Here is a 19,557-nt window from a genome sequence, read left to right on the forward strand (position 1 = left end):
GTGTGTGTTAAAACATAAAAAAACATTTTTATGTTTTACCACTGGCTGTACTCGCTCTCATTTGCTCAGATAGACTGATACTGATCAGTTTTCCTCTAACCCAAATGACTGCTATGAATTTGAACTACAGGAAACTTAGCAGAACCACAACACAAGGCTGCAGTCGGGGTAAAAACTATGGCATGGTCATAGCTCTGTGCAAACATACAGCCCACCTCCCAGGAGTACCACCTGCAGCAATTTAGCTTAAAAATAAAACATATGTTTGACATATCTGCGTAAATGCAGACATGTAGCTTGTACACAAAAAAATACGTAAGTTGTGTATAGACTTTTTAAAAGATTTTTTGCTCTTCAGCACCTAATGGAAATGGTTTAATCACAACCACGCTCTCTCTAACATGATTTTTGACCCAGTCTGTGAAGCAGATGAGCCACTGACTTCTCAAGTTTGTAAACTACAGCTGGGTTTCCAATTGGCTTCGGCACATGCAGGATGAGCAGTTCCTGTAACGTGCTGTTACAGCTGCAGGCAGCGTCAAAAAGAGGAAATATGCACCTTCAAACAAGAGGAAATGTATCTTAAGAAAACAACTAAAAGAATTCCAACATTGTATTAATTTCATACTTTGAAATCAGAAGCACCCCTATGCTATTACAAATTAAATTCATAGTGACCTTAATACGTCTAAACAAGTATTTGCATTCAAAAAAAAAATTCAGTTTCTTCATTTCTGTCCAACTAAAAGTGACTTTTCTGATGTCTTCCTCTCCCTTTAAAGAAAATACATTTACTGTTTCAGCTACAGATTCCCTGTTATTAGTGATAATTATAGTGAGAGTGATTATGAGGGAGAAGAGAAATTAAACGTTCTTTCAGTATTAAAAAATGTAAAATACTCTTCTCATATGCAGGCTATTGCTGCCATTGCTGTTAACAGCAGCTGCATCTTGGCAGGGGGCAGCAGAGACCATTGAAGGTAATGAAAATGTGCACAAATACAACAAGAAAAAAATATCCCGACATTGTTCATTTCAGAATTCTTACCCTACTCTCCGAAACAAAGAAGGTCAACAAGAGATCTGGGCAGTCACACATCAGATCTCTTAATAGTGATTAGGGATCTTTCCTTCTGTAACTTCCCTGTTTCCGTGACAGCCCAGGTACCTGCTAAGGAAGGAGAAGGTGTACTCTGCAGAGCTCCTGACTCTTCTGAAATGAGTAGTTTGGATGACAGAACTTACTTGAAGATACTTAATCGACGCAAAATCAAGGCAATAACAACCTCAGATGTTAAATACAGAACAGCGTTAGGCTTCTAAAGGAAGCATTAACAGTAAATACGTAATATCAACATTATGCATTTCATCCCTGTATCTCAGAGCCTTTTACGTAAGTTGATAAACATAACTATTCACAATTTATACATGGAAACACTGCAGTGCAGTGACGCTAAGTAACTAAAATTCACCAAGTGAGTCAGTGACAGGAACAAGTACAGACAGACAAGTTCTGCTCCTAATGTGGTGCTGCAGCCAGCAGATCGTGATACTTCATTCACTAAATGGTTGAGTCAGCACAGACAGTTTATCAGCTTTAAAGGCCAAATCGCTCGTTGTGTAAATGAGAATAATGCTCCTCGTTTCAGCAGATACACAACTGCACGCAGGAGGGCTCAGTCTGGCCCTCTTATGTTGATATCAAACAAACAGAAAGGCAAAAGCGTATTTCACTTTCCAGGTCAGAGGGAGAAGATGCCAGATTGGGAGTTGCAGTGCGGAGATGAAATAATCGGCTGAGATACCCTCACATCAGGAAACTGAACCTTGCATAGAAATGCAGAAGTATTTTTGTGGCTCTTATTTGTGGACATCATCTTTGTTGAGCACAGAGATAGTAATAAACATGCATTTCAGGCATTTTCCCTTTGTTCTAAGTAATTTCAGGCTGGCGGGTCTCCCTTAGATGCATGCTGGCTGAATCACAATGAAGGCCTTTCTCCAGTAATACTTTATACTAACATAATCCAATTAAAAGGAACTTAATTGGTGTGCAACATTCCCTACAATTTCAACATTTTAAAAATGAATAGTCTCAGTAAGTACCAGATGGTGACACGCACTAATTAATCAGGCCTGCTCAATGAATGAGCATATTAAAATGAATGCACCTATTAGACATGTGTTTTCAATGCTGTATGCTGCAAAAAAACTCCCCTTAAATGAATGCCTGCTATATTACTGAGCACTATGGACAAGTGTGCATTTCATCATTTGTAACTCTAACACTATCACTCTTTGGTCTCTTCTTAGATCACGAGATACTTGGTGCACATTTCCTTTTGTTTGCCCTCCTCCAGGGAAAAGGCATTTAGCTTTAGCATTGCTACTCATGAAAACGGGCCTGCAATTTTTACGCTGCGGAATAAATTACTTTGATCAGCCAACTTATCAGACAACAGTCCAATAAATCACTACTGAACAACCCATGAACCTCTCACCATTAACAGGCACGTCCTCAGACTGAAAAACTCAGCAATGGGAATCCAACCTAGGTCTCCTATACAGGAGTGCCCAAGCACCACAAAACCACTACGGCTTTGTGGGTTTGTCTGAACCACTTACAGGGATCTGGTCAGTCACCGACCATCGTAAACAACGGTGTAAGTCTATCAGAACAAGAATAAAGTGGTGGTCATTCTTTGCCAGTATCTGATTTCGGTTTCTTTTAAACTTTAATATAATTGTAAACATTTTAAGAGAGTTTTTGGAAAAACTGAAGTGCTCCACATTGCTTCACACGTACGGTCCTGCTTGGGTGGCAATGGGCTGTAGAAAGGCTCCATCTCCCAGAGAGTGTCGAGACTTACTGATTCAGGGCCCCTGAACCATCTAAGCACAGATAACTGGGACCAAAACCAAATGTGACGTGCTAATTAGGGGGTTTTTGTCCTTCATGCTATTAAAAAAAAAAATCCTCCTTAAATTTTTACATCATTTGTGCAACTTCAAAGGAAAGCAAAACCCCAAGTGAAGCTAACTGTTAACATCTGTTAGATACATGAAATATAACGTAGAGAGAAGAGCTTCACAGCCAGGGAATCATGGTCCCAGTTTGAAGGCATGTTGAGAAACACACTTGTTTACATTCAGTACCTGGAAGCACTGCGCTTTGAATAATCTTGCAGCACTTATTAATGACATGTGAATCAAGCAAGGGAAAATAAACAAAACGAAACAAAAAAAAGAAGATGCTGTATAGTACCACAGCAGAGTTTAGAAATAAAAGCTGAAGTATCACTTTGAAAAAACATGAGTAGTGCACTCCCGGATCTCGCAACACTTCACAAAGGTGAATGCGTGTTTTATAATATATATTTTTGTACAGGGGAACAGTGACTTACAATTTGGTGAAAGATGAAGAAATAGACCGTGACTTTTAAGTGAGATACCCTGTTCAGTCACAGCACTTACTTCACATGAGGTATGCTGGGAAAGAATGTGAAATTGAGTAGTGACAAATGGCATTATGGACTGCCACAATTTTATTCCCGAAGTGGACTAATGTTCACCAAATATTGGATCATTGTTGTAACAAGCCAGAACTGTGACTATGGCAGATAGCACAGATGGAAATTTCCATTATGCTAGGCACTATCATTTCTGTCAAAAAAAGAAAACTTCTGTCTTGTTGCAGATAGTTTTTTCTTTTTTCCTTCCAGTGAGAACCGAGTGCCCTGGTAACTGTCCAAGGCCATAAAACAACGGTTCTGCAGAAAATGCAATGAATGTGCAGTGGATATCGAGGAGGCAATGACCTAGACTAGAAAGTTGACAACTTACTTTAGAACCGCTCTTCAACACCCTGGTACGACGCTGCTGGGATACAAGGGGTACAATGGATGGAAAGCACGACAGAATCACTTCTACCTGAGGTACTGAAAACCCCCTAGCTGCAAACTTGCTGCAAGACAGTATGAAACAATCAGGAAAAAAAACTTCAATCTATTTCTGGTTTTAACCTCCCACGCTATATTTTCCCTCGTTTAAAAAGAGTTTAAATTACATAAATATTTCATAAAACCAAGTGAAGGAAACCCTTGAATGTTTTTTCTACCTAAACCCTATAAGAATAAAACATGGTAGAAATAACCAATGAAATGGAGCAAAAACCTGCCTAGGGCTAGGCAATCTGTAATGCCTCAGAAGAAAGCAGGCATTTCTTCACAATTTACCTAACCCAAGTAGATAATGCCATAGAACAGGGAAAAGGCAAGAAATATCCTCAGGATCTGGCCAGGTAATCTGATGAGATTCTGCATCATCACATTGAGAACACAAATAACAATAATAAGGACAAGCTCTCATCTCACATTTGGTGTTGAGGTCCAGTAGACCAGCCAAGGCAGGTATTTGAATACAAACTCTTCTGAGTTCCAATAATAAGAGATTCTTAACTGCAGAAAACTATTAAAATTATATATTTTTTTTCCTTTTGGAAAAAATCATCATGTAGCATTAATAAAACTTAAATTTATAACGACCATTCAGACATATATGTGATATTACAATGATAATTCAGATAATGCTGCACATTCTTTAGGGATACTTTTAATTGCACAGAAAATTAGCTTTCATTTTTTACTTTTTTAAAAGAAAAACCCAGTAAGATAAGTCAGACTTATTAATAGTTTGTTTACCTCGATTCCTAAAAAGGGCTGTGTACAACATTCCAAGACCTAGCAGCAAATTAAGGGTAAGTGCATCAGCTGACAGGAACGAGCGTGATAATGATAATTAAAAAAAAATAATCCTCAATTTCAGTGCATTTAAATTTGTCCCAACTCTGTTTAGCAAAATTATGAGAATTAAGCCCTTCACAGCATATTCAAAATGCACTGGTATGACTATACCTTGACCAATCTAATTATCTTCAATTTACCTTTCCTGGGCTTAACTTGAAATCCTGCCCTTTGACCTTTTTTGCCCATTATTTGTGCACATGAAAACATCTAGAAGAATAACCTTTACTAAACCTCTCCAGAACGTATTCACCATAAACAACAATGAAATAACTGAAAAACACCGTACTGCTTCTACAGTTACAAAACCCCGTAATGGTTGTGGTTATCCTTCTGCTGAGCACAGCTTGAGAAAGAAAACACTGTGTATCATCACTGTATTATTGAATTCATCAATTCTGCAACTTCAGTTCACTTAAAACTCCCTCCCTTGGACTACTGCAACCTCTGGCTCCAAAGATCTTTACCCTGAACCCCTGATGCAGCAAAACCCACAACTGCCAAAACTATATCAGTTTCAGTTTTGCAAAGTAACTTGTGGATAGCAAAATACAGAACAGCAGTAGAAAGGACGTGAAGGATCTTACTAAAAAGTAGCCAAAGACAAACCAACCACAGCAGTATCAGGAGCAGACAACTTCTGCGAGAACGAGTGGATTGCAGGCAGCGCAAGAGGTCAGCTATAATACAGAAGATAAAACACACTGCAGAGAAGCCAGTTGATTACTCTCCATCAGTCTCAACCCCCTCCCCAAGATCCTTATGAGTTATTAAATAAAGACGTGAGAGAATCAAGTTTAAAAATAAACCGCTATCAGCCATTGTAAGAAATGAGACATCAAAAATAACTGATAAATTAAGAGCAGCAACACAGTAGGGCTGGACAGTGTAAAGCCATGTGCTGTGGAGAAACTGGAGAACTGGGTGGCTGAGCTACACGTAAAACTATGTGGCCCCTTAGCATCGGAGCCAGTCCAGCAAGGAGCTAAGCACGGTATGAATGGGACATGCTTTTTATCATGACTTCTGGGAAGGAAACTTCCTCTTCTTCCTACCAAACAATGAAAAAAATGGGCAAAAGAGAAATGGCACAATTTTATTTGAAGTTTTTAAGAAATTCTCACAAATTACTAATTGCAGGACATTCAAATGGTGCCACAGAATACGCAAGGCAACCAGCAGATTACATGCGTTGAGTGTAAGAAAATCAATGACATGATTTACTGAATATTATGTTCAGTTCTATTTATGACATCGCAGGAAGAAATGCAGCATAAAACAACCACAAAAATATTTTAAGGGATGAAAAGCTTTCCATATTAAGTGAAACAAGAAGATTAGGATAGTTTAGTTCAGAATTGAGACAAAATAATATTATATTAAATGATCCATCACATAAAGAAGATAGACTGGGTGTTCCCATTTAGTGCCTGTCTCAAAAAAAAAAAAAAAGAGCAACAAACCCAATGCAGCATATTTTTAAAGCAATAAAAAGAAAATTATTCCATATGAAATGCTTCCTGCAACAAGCTGGCACTGAGATCAAGAGGTCAGCTGGATTCAGAAGACAATTAAACATTTATACATAGGACGAGACACTGGCAGTTGTATTAGGTGGGGTAAATCCAAAGCTTACAATTTCAGTGCTTAAACAAAGCATTCACTATTTGAGTTGAGAAGAAAATTTGCTCATCAGCCGATTATTCCTTTATTGTCCATTTGGGAGGTTTGGGCAGTGTGAAGGATGGGGTCGCTGCTGGAGTCGGGTGCCAGCCGGTAGCCAGCACTGTTTCACCGCAGCACGCTTCCCGGGACCATGCCGCCTGCAGGGTACCTGTCTCCTGACATCCCACACCTCTTCCCAGTTTCTTCACAGATCCCACTTCACCAGATCCGAGGCACTGAAGAACCACGGAATACAAGACGTTGTCTTAAAGATTCCTGGTCTATACTCTTCCATCCAACCTGTACTATGTACCTCTTCCACCTCTCCACGGCATGTCCCTTTTGTTCAGGATTTCACCTATATAAGCCTTCCTTTGGCAAGGCCCTTCTCAAAATTCATCTCTTTGATCATGCCATGGTTCAGTTTTTTCCTTTTTATGAGATCCTACTCTTTACTTTCAGTGTTTTTAGTTTAACACAGCAAAATAACTAGATGATGCAATAATACCAACATGCCATTATCCCCCAGTGGTAAGCCCTTTCTCTAATCCCACACTTTGTTTTGTCACTCTCGTGCCAGGCTTATATCTCAGCCCTGGAAACAGTCTTGGTGTTCATTTCTACTTTTTATGACTACACAAGCACGGGCAATTGGGACCTCAGGCTATAAACTGCTTGGGCCAAGCGACTGTTACACTGGCACATGTCTTGCAATGATCCACACAAATCCGTAGCAATGCATAAGTAAGATGGTGGTAATTGCAAAGGTAAGGTAGCCAGATAGAAGTCTTACAAAAGCTTAGTACTGTTTGAATGTTGTCATACATAGAAAAATCAGGATAAGATGACAAGGGAATGACATAAAAGGGATTTTTCTCTACAACTAACCTAAACAATTTAACTTTTGAAGTCACATACATTACTAGTTTATGGTGGAAAATATAAATAAACATAAGCCACATACTGATATCTCATTATTTGGTGGAGCAAATGCCTGGACAGGGCTTGAAACTCTGTGAAAACTCCTTCAGTTTCCCATTCCACAGCAACCACCTCCTCCCACTGTCTTTCACTTGGTGCAGTCATTTTGCCTTGTTCCTTGCATCTGCGATCAAAGGCAGACATTCTAATTTGAGGATCTCTTTGATAATCTTGAGAAACTAGCTACCGGTAATTTTTTGGCCATCAAAACTAGTTCCAGCAGCTTATTCTCACTCAAACTACTCTTCTAATTAGTATGTCATTTATTCATCCCAATAAGCTACTTTACCAGGCATGATGAATGCAGGAAATTTTAATCTGCAGTCATAAGCCACAGAAATGAAATGAGTGATGAGCTTTAAGTCAGAAGGTTAAAGATATTATTGTTTACTAGTGTTGAAGTTAAAAAGAAAATAACAATGACGCTTCACAACAGATATTCTTAGGTACTCCTTATGCTTTGTCTACAGTCCATCCCCATAAAATGAGAAGCCACCACTGATGAGAATGCTATTAAGGATAAAAAGCACCATCACAGGTGAAATTTTATTCAGAAAAGGAATTAGCAGACACTGAAATTGCATGCTTTTAGCATTCATAATAAACAAAAATTTATTGGTTTACTTATTCTGATGATTAAAGTGTTGTGTCTGGCTGTCTTTGAGGATAACACACCCCAAACACTGGGACTGCATTCTTTGTAATTTCTCCATGCATTACCCTGTACAGATCACCCCTACACAGTGCTGCTTGCAGAGCGGTATCACGCAGAGGTGCACAGGTCCTCACAGACAACTCAGCTGTACAGACAAAACAAGGCTTCTGTTTTGTCCATAGGGCCTTCTGCTTCTTTTTACCATTTGGCACCAAAGTGGATTTACCATAATGGTATCAAATACAACCACCTACATTACAAATGATTCACCGAGTATAAAATCCTAGTATGCTTGTAACAACAGTGTGGAACAGACCCAAAAGCCAAGAAAATCAGTGCCTCACTTCATTTAAAACATTGTGTTGTGGACCACTGAGAAGAACCCAGGAGTCTTAGAATCATAGAATTATCTAGGTTGGAAGGGACCTTTCAGATCATTGAGTCCAACCATCAACCTAACACTGACAAAACCGTCACTAAACCGTGTTGCTAAGCACTACGTCTACCCATTGTTTAAATACCTCCAGGGATGGTGAAGTCTTCGTGCTCTTTAGCCTGATTATCAAGTTAGCAACATCACAGCTCCTGGAAAATCTTCCAAGTCCACAAGACATCAGTGTTCCAGGCACCTTGGGAGGGACTGTGTGACGCAGCTGTGTCCCTCCGTGGTGACAGAAAAGGACTAACAGCACAACACAGGGCATGTAACAGTCAGTAATCATCTTTTTAGGCTATCAAAGAAGACATGATATAGGGCAGGGGAAAAAAACCCAGTCAAACTAGTAATTTTATTTTAGTCCACAAAATCTGATTCCTTACTTAAAAATAATCCTTACATGGAGGAGCTGCACAGTGAAGGCATCATTAAATATAATCGAGGACAGAATCAGAGGGAAATGTAATAAAAATTCTGTATTAGTTTTTATCTTTACATTCAATGACTGCTTTTTGCAGCTAGGGAATTTGCTCTATTTACTTCATGAGAGAAGAAATAGCCTTTATTTTCAAAGACAGATGTTTAAACCTATCAAGTATGTAAAATGGCTATAATTTTTTCCCCAACACTGTAAGACAAAGAAAGGGAAAGGAGGAGTCGCTTACTGCTTCTGAGAAGGCTGACTTCACGCAGGCAAAACCTACCCTAAGAACCAAGCTGCTTTGATGGCAGCAGGAGCATCCGGCTGCATCCAGCCACTTAAAAACCAGAGGTGGCTTCTCACAGGGAGCAAACAGTAGCCAGAGCTGAGCCTGGCGCACCCCGCACCACTCCCCTCCTGTCAGCCCAGGGTCCCCACAAAGCTGCTCCTTCCACCTATGAGCAGCCATGCTGTCAGAGCACTCAGATGCTAATTAAGAGGCTGCTGATCATACTTGAAAATAACTAGCTTGAAACCTAGCCAGCGCTCGTTCATGGGTCAGGACACAGTATGGAACAACAAAACCGGAGCACAGTAAACAAGCTCTAGCAAAGAAAATCAACACCATTTATTGTTTTCAGGAACAGTACTCTTAAATTCTTTCTTTAGTTCTTCTTTACAGATATAAATGTTTTCCTAGAGGAGCTGATTGCCAAACATAAATTTTGCTACTTGTGCTTGGCAGAATCCTAAAAATGCAAAGCTTTTTCTATCCAGAAAAAACACAACGTAAATTTTCTAGTCTTGTACTGCTAAGATGACTCAATACTAACCTACAGGGCTCTGAAGGTAAAAGCAGAATCACGCTCATCTGAATTCTTTACCTTTCAAACAAGGTTTTTCTGACAGTATATTTTATTACTCGTAGTCCACAGGTACACCATTGTGCAGGAATGGATTTCACAGAAACCACCCTAAACCCAGGGCAATTACATTCTGCCACTGCCAACCCGAGGAAAATACAAAAGGCTGCTATTACCTGCCCTCTTAGAGGGTCTGGAGGGAGGTTTTATTCCTGCCCTATGCAACACTATGCCATTTTGAACTAAACTGCTCACAATGCTAAGAAGCATTTTAATGTGGACTAAGAGGAACTGGGAGACCAAGACCTGCTCCCCCATCCCCGTAAGCAGCATCAAGTTGCAAGGCAGTAGTAGCAATACTCTTCCCACTGCTCCCTGCTGAGGTCCTGGGCTCAGTCTCTATAGACAGGTTAGGAGACAATACAAATACTCCATCAAATCAGGAAACCAGCTGAGAAATCTAAATCCTGCTCCCCCAATACTGCTTCCTCAACACTAAGCACAAGAAGGTGATGCGTATGCTAGGTCTCCCAAGTATGGCCCGCAGAAGAGACTACACGCTCTGCAGTACTTCATCTTGCAATTTATACAGAAAAAAATCTGTATGGCAAATTTCAAGGTTATGGGCTCAAACTTGGCTTAATAACACATGGTGGCATATGTTATCCTTACATAAACAGTATATGGGATCCCAGCTGTTAGTCAAATTGTGAATTGCAACAGTAATTGCCACAGCTATCCAACAGCGTTACTCATTTCTTTTGCCCTCATACTACTGATTCTACTTTGCCTTTTATTTTTGTTAAATAAAAAAATTAGCAAATTAACCTCTCAAATCTTCTCTGTAAAACAAGCAGCTCAAACCTTTAATCACTAGGGACTTTTGTGAACTGTTATTAGCACCCTTGGACTGTTGCTCTCCAAAAGACAACACAGCGTTCCTAGAGCTTCATACCAGTGACAAACACAGAGGAAACAAACCCTTCCTGCCCTTGAAATAGATTCCTCCGCGTGTGGGGACCAGGCACTGTCCTTTTAAGTCCATATGGTTATCCAGAGCTCATGACAACAGGGTGGTCATGACTTCCACAAGCTTCGCTTCTCTCAGTGAAGTCAGGCAAACCTGGTCTAAACTCTTCATTCCCAGTTTACAACTGCACGTGATAAATACAAATTATTGGCTCAAGCCTTTTTTCGATGTAATCAGTGACTATCTCTGCTTTCAAATTTCCTGCTTTCCCTATCTACGTTTTCTTTCAGACTACTCATAAAAAAACACCCCCTGACTAATTTTATGACAAAGATTAACATATGGCATCCCATGCCAGTAACAACTTCTTACCTACAATCGGTTTCAGACCTGTCGCCTATAGCCAGGCCTAATCCACATAATATATATGCTGCATTTTTATCATTTTACTTTCTTAATAACAGTACATCCAAATAAGAAATTAAATTAAAACATACTATATTTAAAAGTTAATTTAGCCTTTTGTATACTTGTTAATGAAGATACCCATTCATAGCTAACTAAAATTCAGCATCTGGGTAAAAGATGTACAGAGGCATGAGGAAGAGAGGACAGGGGGTTTTGCAAATACAATGAACGGGTGTTTTATTTTAAAGCTATTTTAAAAAGCAAATCTTTTGGTTTGCAATAGCATCATGCAGCAATTCAACAGAATAAAACAGTCCAAGCAATCTGCATTAAAATTCAAAGTGTAATTTTTTTAATTTCCACAGAGATTTGTAGAAATATTTTTTGGCATAGCCAGAAAATTAATCACTACTAACTTCACCTTCTATGGCTGTTTTAAGTACCCCCTACTCAAACCATTTCTCATATAACAACCACTCAGAAAACTGTCAGCTTTTTTAAGTCAGCTGTTTTAGAAAGCCTTTTGTTGAAACCAAGTATGTTTAACAGTGATCTGAAAGCCTTAATTTTGATAGTTCTGCTGCCTTTATTGAGTTTGACATATTGCAATTTCTATGTTTAGATGCCAGAACGCAGTATGTAAAAAAAAAGAATTAAATTACAAAATTTCAATAATAGGATATTTATCAGCTGCTTACCGTGTCTGTATGCAGTTACAGGACTTGGCCCCTGTGCTGCTTCATACAAGTATGCTGAGAAGCTGAAGCAGATTTGCTCTGCACTGTGCAGGTTTCTCAATGTGTATTAACACAAAAATTTTTGCTACATAAAAGTATTTTTTTCCTCCTTTTTTCTGTAGAGAGAAAATAATTTCCTTACTTTCATATGGTATTGCAGGGACAAGAAGACTAAAGAGAAAAATGGAAAGACACAAAAGAGCTAACAGTGTTTCTCAGAATATAGTGGCTATACAGAGCAGCTCCATATAACCTGTCACACACGTTCATCTCTAGTTCTGCCAAAGCAAGATATTCCTCCCAAAGCAGGGCAGTGTTGAGCAGCCCCACTGTGACAGAGCCGAGCCACTCAGCCTTAGCTCTCCGCGAGCTCCCAGCTGGTGTCAGGACGCAGGTGCAGAGCCAGGGACACTCACACCAGTTTAGCAGGGCTTCTGCTTTGCTCCCGTTGACTGCTGTTCCGCTGCCAGCCCCACTCCGCTGTGCCAAAGGCAATTTCGTACCAACATACTGTACTTCTGTTCCAGCAGAGAGTTCTTCCAACTCTGATATAATTCAACATGATTAACAAAAGGATGGTTTCATAACACTAATTAGCATTGTGTAGTCAGAAGATAGACTGTAGGCCTATATCTCTAATGTCCTATGTTAAATTTGTTCTCTAGACATAAAAGACTGGTACATTAACCATGTCTTATTTTCACATTTTTCTTTTCAGAGAAGCCTGGATGAATCGTAATGCACACAGATAGTCTGAAACACTCAGCAGATGATTTCGCTTAAATCTCAAGTAAGACAAATTAGACAGGATCTTCAATCACTGCTTTGGGACGTGTGGGCGATGTATTACATTTTACAAGTAAAAGCATTTGGAAAAATTCAGTTTTCACTCTTCAGCCACTGTACTCTTTTAATTACATGCTAAAGCTTGGAGAAATAAGAACCGGAAAGGAAAAGAGCAGAAGAGAGACTTCACAGAGATAATGAGATGGCTGCTTGCTGAAATTAGGCAACATCATCTTTAATGTCTGCAGAGCTGAGCTAAAGAAGGAAAAAAGCCAATTCCTCATACTGCCCGTGCATTCTCTTTTAGCAGTGGAGCCGTTCTGTAGTAACTAGTTTTAAGCAAAATGTGAAGTTCTAGCAGCAAGTTCACTACTTGAGTGAGGGTTTTGATTTTATAGGGTGTGATGGAAGAACTAGTTTGAGGCTGTATAAAAGTAATAAAATAAATTCTGCCTCAAATCTCTGTGAACCTTTAATATTCCAGGATCCATAGACAAATGAAAGTCTCAAAAGACCTCCGGAATAGTAATGGTTGGTATGCCTATTCATTTCCCGCTGCACACTTTCTTTTTATACTCCAAAAATAAAGTATAAAGAAAGAAATTAGGAAGACCTGTCAAACTAATTTTTTTTAAAGTCCAATTTCAATCTTCCCTATCAAAAATGTGATTCAAAAACTCTTGTAGCTATTATTGTCCAAGGACACTAATTTTTTTTTTAAGCTGTTTGGATGGATTTGATGTTATCCCACACCAATGTGGGCAATACCTTTGTTTTCTCGTAGATGCAAACATCGGACTGTTACACCAAGAGTCAGCATTACTACTACTGCTAACCAGAGCTCAGGTGAGTACATACGGTGGTAACCACATCGTGAATCTTACATGTTCAAAGGTTATCCATCAGGTGGCTGGCTTAAAAGTTTTGCAAATAGAACTAAAGCACCACTGAGAGTTATTATTTTCCTTCAATATTATTATTGTAATGTACGGCGATAAATGTTAATACTGCAAGTACATGACTTTAATTGAAATGTGAACTGCTTGTTGATGTTGTCTCTTTCAGTTCTCCTTTTCTAATCACAAAAGTGGTTCTAAAAATTGCTCTGCCCAAAACATTTGCAAAAGAGATTGAAATCACTATCTGAAAGTTAAGCACAGTAGTATTTTAGGGGTTAAAGTCACACTAATAGTGTCTTCTTTAAAAATACACCTGTGTAGTTTGTATATTGTAGTAGCAGAGAAGTATATGTTACACGTATTTATAAACACACACAAAAAGAAAGAAATTCACAAGTACGAAATATGTTGGTATATTTCTGAGATCTTCAGACTGAGGACTACATAAGCCATACACGTCACGGGCAGAAGGCTAAAATAAGTGTGAGCAGATAAAAGAGGACTTAAAACTGAGAAGAGATGATAAAACAAACAAAAAAAAAGAAAAAGCTATATTAGTAACGAACCCCAGGAAAAATCATTTAGACAGCCAGCTTATCCCAGTGAAAGATATAAATCTACTGAAGGTTTAAAACATCTCTCTATAGGAACCAGTCTATCGGAATAGAGCTAGCAACGATACACTAAAACCCAGCCAGATGCTTCTGGGTACCTATTGTGGCTGACTCCATGTGAGGTTGTACGTGTGAGGTTACATGGCTTTGCCCACAGCCGCGGTTCTAGGAACAATTCCACTGTTGCCTTGGCAGTGGGTCTGCTGTACCAGCACTGATACTGGGAATGTTTCACCATTACGCCACTGGAAATGGCCAAAGCAAAATTTTAGCCCATGGCGAATGTGAGCAGCGATGGCTGTTTGCCGCAGCACTTTGGCTGGTACGGGTGGCTGAAGGAGGCTCTTTTGTGTAGTATTTACCAAAATACATGCAGCCATGCAGACCTACACATCATTTACAAAGTTCCAATACAAAACTTCCAACACAGAAAATACAATCCAGCTTTTAAAGGAGCACTGCAAATCTTCAATTAATATAGTAACTTTGTGGACACAAACACATGCAATTTATGGGAATTTATCTATTTTAAAGAGGAGGAGGGGAGAGGTTAATAATACATAATGTTATAAGCAAGGAACTTCCAAACCCAGTTCTAAAATTATCTTCAGCTTTGTTAAATAAACAAACTCTATCCGCTCCCTTTTGCGTATTTCTAAAGTCTTTCTTCTTTCTCCTCTCCTTAGACTGCTCATGAGCTTCATCTGATCAAAATTCTTTAAGGATGTCAAGGGGATAAATACTGCTATTAACAGCTACTAGTTTCCATTTGCTTTTCAGAAATGGGTGCATTACATTTTGAAGCATTATATACACTATTAGGTATTCACAGAATGCACTATTAGTGACAGACAATATGCAGAGGAAGAAGAGGAGACTAAAACATTTTTTGCATTAACGGGAGGATCCTCCAAGTGGTTTGCAGTGTGCTCCAGGGCCACTCCATTGTTCTACAGTGCTAGGATTTCAAGCAGAAGACATTTAACTCTGCTTCTTCCAGGAACAAAATATAAATGAAGGGAATTGGGTATTTTATCCGATGCAGGTAACAGATTTCTACCTAGCAATTTTCTGCAACTTAAATGTAAATGACGCATGAAAAATGTATTCTTATTAAACGTTAAACACAAGTGTTTTAACCAAAAAGTAGGGAACGCGGCAATGATCTCTGTGTTTTGTCATCACCAACAACTGCAGCCCTACATCACCAAGCCCTACAGCCCCGAGGAGACTACAGTTCCTACCAACCTGTGATCAAATTAACAGAGAGCAAGTGCAGCTTCAAAGAAATTATGGGTACTTTATTATGTGCATTCAGAAAGAGACAGCCATGAAGCATTGCCTTGCTAAATGTTATAAAAGTTCTTATAAATATTCATGGACAGCATTTGTACTCGAAGCATTTAATCATTTCTTTACAAAAAAGGAATGGGGGGAAAGGGAGAGGAAAAAAATTACCATTTCCCCAGTTCCAAAGAGTTCAAGAGAACAGAAAAGACAAACTTTTGCACAAGTGCTCTATAAATTAGACAGCACCAAAACCAGAAACTTACAAACAAGAGAATCGTTTCAGGTAGATTCTTTTTTTTAAACTACATCTGAAGTTTTAAATAGTTTGCAGGTACTAAGCTAATCATTTTTTGATCATTTGCATTTCTTGAATTTTGATCATTTGAATTTCTATGTCATTAGCTTTTGAAAAACAAGATTGATTTGTTGCTTCTGACATTAGTATGAAGACAGATTTAGTTGGCTGTGCTCCTCTGCATTTTTCAAAACCCCACCGTCAAAGATGAGCCTAACGTCACAGCACAGATAAATATGGCTGCTTCGCAATGGCATGGCTTTGTGCAACTCGGAAACTCGATCCATTGATACACAGCTGTTGAGAGCTAAAATAGTGAGACTCAAAATCCTGCCATCACCCCTTGAAAGCACTGCATTTCTAACTATATTCTAAAGCACACAGCCTCTTGATTAAGCCTCTCTGACTTAAAGTTTATCAATACTACTGTGAATTAATAGAGATTACGGTAATACATGCTGCCAATACAAAAGCCTGTTCACAAGTGGTTTGTGCACAAAGAGAAAAGATATTGCAAACCAGCTTTGAAATAAAATTATAAACATAGTATAAAGGCTAAAAGATGTAGAGGAATAACATCTGAACTCCTCAGAAATCACCTAAGCAGACACAGCAGTGGGGGACCAGCTTAGACCACCTGCCTTGCTGCGATCCTGCCTCCAACACACCAGGCCAAGGTAATCGACTCCCTGCCTCTGACATTCTTTTACCTACTCTTTCATACCAAGAACATCACTTTCGGAGAAACACATGTTGCGCTATAGCTTTGGCTGTGAATATCTTTGGCTATGGTACTTTTGGTTCCCTCTTGTATCAATCAAGTCAGATTGCTGTCAGATGTACCTGACTCTGCTCTCGGGTGTATCGGACAAGCCTCAGTGGAGTTATTCCAGGCACACACACCACATTTAGAAATACAAAACAAAATGAAAAGTGATGCTGCCTTTTACTTCCCTCAGGAAAACTGGCTCTTGCAAATGGTTTTATCATTTTCATTATATCCTGTTTGATTTGCTTTACCGTCTTGACTGGAACAATAGCTAAGACATAATAGAAAAAGATTTTTCCACAGGCTGGTTCTAATTACATTAAATCTCAAGTGAGATACGACATTTAAATAAGAAACAACAACTGCAGAGTCTGAGATAATAACATACCAAGATACTAGGCTTTTTGAGAGTACCATTAAAATGATGCATTAAACATTACAGTGGACTCCAATCATGTTTCAACACGAACGCCATTTCTTCTGTGGCACACCGCTGCAGAGAGGCTAGCAGTTATTGCAGTCAGTGCTCAACTCTGAACAATTAGGAAACATTATCCTTCATGTTGGAAGTTACATAGATCTTTGCAACACAAACTATGAGACACATGCTTGAACTCCTGCATGAGGTGAGGCGGTTGGGAATGCAGGATCACTACAGGATTAATCACCTCATGAACGCCAAGGTAGAGTTGAGGAAGTTTTGAAGAGCTCCTGGATTTTGTTGCAAGTTGTACCTTTAACATTTTGTCACGATAACTGGATTATCTTTTAATGTGCTTGGAAAACATACCATCTTTACATTGCTGAAAACCACTGAAAGATGAACAGGCTAAATGGAGACCAGGGCTATATGGGCTATAAACACAGTGAAACCTGTCATAGTCCCATAGTTTGTGTATTTAATGCTATAAGCCATCGCGCAGCTGTGCTTCCAGAATTGGTGCTTATGGGACCCTGCAGCAAATTCCCCTGCTGGAAACCAAAACTGAAGAAAGGGAACTTGCGGGGAGGGAAGGAACTGACCTCCCTCTTCGTTGGCTACGTGCTAGTCCAGGTAAAGGGAAGGAGAAGGGTTGACCTGTGGGAATGGGGGGAAGACAGTTCGTCTTCATCAATTCCCTTTGCTTGCAGCTAGTTACTAAACTAACTTAACTAACATCAAACCATGTATAAGTGATTCACCAGAGTATGGCTAAAACCGAAACAGTTATGTACGTACAGATTTGGATATCAGTTACTTATCTGTTCAGCTGTTTTTCCATAGTTGTCACAGTTGACTTTCAAGGAAACTATCTAGATACTGAGGACTAAGAGACTTACTTTCAGTCAATAAACAGAATCTGTGATTCTAAATTCTATGCTTAGAGAATATAAAATTCCACAGTAGCAGTTCAGTAAGTAAAGCATTCTTGTCTAAATAGCAAAACATATATTAATTCTCTATTAAAAATGTAATCAAGTACACAAAAGAAAATTGAAAAAACTTATTTCATCACACAAAATTCATTTTCTTGTGTGTATATTTACACTTCAGGCTTGCAAGACTAAAAGTGCTCTTATGAACTAATTACCTATGTTTGTCTAGTGAATAAGCCACGGCATTGAAGAATGATTGCTCACATGCAGAAAGTTGAGTAGTAACACTTATATGACCACATTGCAAAACCATTTTCTAAATGCAGCTCAGAGATACCTGCACAGCCACTGCTGGAGATGCCTGTCTGAATAGATCTAAATCTGAAAAGAAAACGCAGACAGATATGAAGGTAATCAGTAAAAGACGCATGCAAATATTACTACCTATGAAAATATTTAATTAATAAAGAAGAAGGAATTTAAGTTGTATATCTTTCTCTATCAATTATTGTTTTTGTTAACTTCCTTTAGGCCCTTATGCTTATAAGACATTTGTAAACCAAAATTAGTTGAAGATGCTCACCTTCATGTACCCTCACCACTTCTCTTGTACTGGCTCTGCTGTTCTCCTGACACCTCTGAACCAACTCAGCTTTCAAACTGCAGCAAATCAACCTGTGGATGGGGAGGAAGAGTCATTTTCTGCCAGGTCAGCAAGTCGAATGGGCTCGTGAAGATAAGCGATAAGCACCAAGCATTCAGCCACAGAGGGGACAATGCTGCACGGCCAGGAGCAGCAGTCAGGTACCTGCTGTAGCTCCACCACCCTCCGCACCCCAAGAAGTGCTGGTCAGTACAGACTTCAGCAGATGAAGAGCTGCAAGTTTTACGTCGGCATCACAGCCTACACTGTTCTGAAGCTCCTGGGCTCACATTGACTGACTTACTGTGTTGCATAAAACTTTTCCGTTCTGCTCAAGTATCTTTATTCAAAAGAATACTTCGGTCATTTAAAGTTACCAGAGCAGTCTCTCACAACCTGTGCTGCAAGGGCCACATTGGCACCATTCTTCTGTCCCACTAGGGCCAAATGTTTTCCTTGGGAACTGTGAGTGGCTCAGGGAAATCACAAAAGATATGACCTTGTTCTACCTGTTCTCAAGATACAAACTAGCATACTTCACGTGGGGCTATGGACTGGTGTTACCTATTTACAGATGCTCTTAGAATAATCGTGTAATTGCCTTTTTTTTTTCCTGCACAGTTCCTGGCATATCCTTTCCACATTGGATACCACCGAAATACCAGTGTGTAATTTTACAGGGAAACTAAACCAAAGGCTATTTCTTCCCCAAAGAAGGCAATAATTTGAAAATTTGCTAATCTTGATGGTGAGTTGAAATAAAGGCTGATAACAAGAGAGGCTGCACAGAGCATAGGTCATGAGGACCCGAGTACTGAAGAGGGAAAGCTGGATGAGGAGTGCTTCCTGCAGCTAGGACATCCATAAAAGCCAATGCCAGTGCTGCGGTGCTAGTAATTCAGCAGCATAAGGACAAAAAAAGGGAGACTTACTTCAACAAATTGGATGTGATATATTGCACTTTTAG

General features: G+C 39.3%; 1 protein-coding gene and 1 long non-coding RNA gene across 13 annotated transcripts in view; one reads left to right on the forward strand and one right to left on the reverse strand.

The window, feature by feature from the left end:
• Positions 1 to 19,557, reverse strand: part of PEAK1 (pseudopodium enriched atypical kinase 1) — a 121,037-nt gene that overhangs the window by 40,563 nt on the left and 60,917 nt on the right. For 5 of the 12 annotated variants that reach the window (XM_054213507.1, XM_054213496.1, XM_054213500.1 and 2 more), the window contains one exon: positions 18,531 to 18,622. The exons of 3 other annotated variants lie outside the window; for them this stretch is intronic. The gene's annotated coding sequence lies outside the window, so the exon portion shown is untranslated. Of the gene's footprint in view, positions 1 to 11,899; positions 16,424 to 18,162; positions 18,329 to 18,530; positions 18,623 to 19,557 lie in introns of those variants that run through there. 4 more of the 12 variants (XM_054213499.1, XM_054213498.1, XM_054213505.1 and 1 more) reach the window with 4 other exon arrangements.
• On the forward strand, positions 3,462 to 16,514 carry LOC128914491 (uncharacterized). Its single transcript, XR_008468320.1, has 4 exons — positions 3,462 to 3,935; positions 12,657 to 12,728; positions 13,509 to 13,570; positions 16,415 to 16,514. It is a non-coding gene; the product is annotated as an uncharacterized LOC128914491 (long non-coding RNA).

Source organism: Rissa tridactyla, chromosome 9 (genome assembly GCF_028500815.1).
Source record: "Rissa tridactyla isolate bRisTri1 chromosome 9, bRisTri1.patW.cur.20221130, whole genome shotgun sequence".
In the NCBI taxonomy this organism is placed as follows: Eukaryota; Metazoa; Chordata; class Aves; order Charadriiformes; family Laridae; genus Rissa; species Rissa tridactyla.